The sequence below is a fragment of the Primulina tabacum genome, chromosome 12, assembly GCF_025594145.1.
Source record: "Primulina tabacum isolate GXHZ01 chromosome 12, ASM2559414v2, whole genome shotgun sequence".
In the NCBI taxonomy this organism is placed as follows: Eukaryota; Viridiplantae; Streptophyta; class Magnoliopsida; order Lamiales; family Gesneriaceae; genus Primulina; species Primulina tabacum.
Genome location: NC_134561.1, coordinates 13,197,639 through 13,199,315, shown reverse-complemented (window position 1 = coordinate 13,199,315; position 1,677 = coordinate 13,197,639). Strand labels below are relative to the sequence as shown.

Genomic DNA, 1,677 nt, shown 5'->3' with positions numbered 1-1,677 from the left:
AGCCTCAAGTCTTCTTTAAAACTCCAAGAAATAAGAGGGAATTAGTCCCAAAATCTGTGGTCGAAAATTTCAAACAATATTAGAGTATAAAAGTTTAAAGAAAGAATTTGAGAAATTGAAGGCTCAACTTGCCAGTATTATGCCCGTCATCAATGATCGAACTTCTGAGACTGCAGCATAAAACAAGTGCTCAGAAATGAAAGACCCAAAACTGTTCGATGATGTGAAAGAAGTTTGTATATGCAACAGTTCAAATATGAAGGTTGTATATTTCTTGATTTCAAGTCAAATTGTTTTTTTTCACATATATTTATATATATAATATCTTATAGTTCTTAAAAGGGTAAAAAATGACACCTGGCTGTAAAACAACGTGAAAACGTGGTGGCATATGACACAATAATATCAGAAGGAGGTCCAAATATCATGATTCATCATGTTCCACTCAGGGAACAAATCTTCAAGGTATCTATTGATGTTGTCTTAGATGAATAAGCAAAACTTCCAATCCCATTTAAGTCTGGACCAAGAATCATCAATGATGCAGTTGGAGCTATTGTTGGTTGGCCTAAAGAGTTGATAATTTTTTCAACGACACATGTACTTCATGTTTTCTCTTGATTTTGTGTTTTCAATTGTCATATATGTTGCTTGGACAATGGTTTAGTTTGTAATATTTTTATGAATATTCTAAATTGTAGAAGTAGGGGAAACCTCAACTATTTGCTCTTTCAGATGTTCCTGGTCAGCTCGAAAAGTTCAAGGATGTTAAAAAAACATTACCCATGGCATGCAAGTATATCTACTTGCATGCGGTTAGATTGATGAATGAATCAGAGACCATATATATAGAGTTTGAGAGCGCTGTTTTTAGACGTCCTAAAAACATACGGTTGCTAAGAGAAGATATCTTACGCTTTATGGAGATGAGAGAGATAGGCGCCAGACAAATTTTGGTTCACATGGGGTATGTTATGTCTAACTTACTATGTTTTTTGCATATTTATTATTTTATGTGGAACTTCTAAATTATGTAATATTTGAGTGCAGTCACCTCTACAAATATTTGAGAGAAGAAGACATGGCTGATTATAATTCATTTTTGGATCCCGGAAGCATACCTACATGCTGAACTGGCAAAGATGGTCATGACTTACCACGACATATTGCTGACCAGTTGAAAGCAATGTGTAGAGACATCATCTGCCTTATCCCATACAACAATGTGCAGAGTTTACTTAATTATTGATTTCTACTGGATACTAGTCAATGCTATATTTTCATTTTTGTAGGTACCATTGGATCTTGACTATCATCAACGAAGAGAAAAATATGATAAATTTATTGGACTCTACATCTAACAGAAACCGAGACGATGCATGGAAAAATTTAGTGACCAAGTAAGTAGCAGATTATGTAGATTTTAAATGCATTCACTCATAAATATGAAAAAATATATAGAATTTTTTACTTTTTAAATACAGTGGTGTCAAAATGTACAATGCCTCGAAGGGTATTTTTCAAAGGCCATGTTTTAAACAATGACGATATGAATTGTGCCTATGTATGAAGACGTGAATGGATAGTTCTTATTATTTTGATTGTGTTTGTTGCATTAACTTTTCAATTTCATTATATAAAGGATAATCTAAAACAAAGTGGTTGTGTTGAATGTGG

At 33.2% G+C, this 1,677-nt stretch overlaps 1 long non-coding RNA gene across 1 annotated transcript; it reads left to right on the top strand.

Annotated features, from left to right (window-relative positions):
- Positions 1-364: 364 nt before the first annotated feature.
- On the top strand, positions 365-1,160 carry LOC142520516 (uncharacterized). The gene is made up of 3 exons (XR_012813946.1): positions 365-600; positions 702-967; positions 1,051-1,160. It is a non-coding gene; the product is annotated as an uncharacterized LOC142520516 (long non-coding RNA).
- Positions 1,161-1,677: the final 517 nt, after the last annotated feature.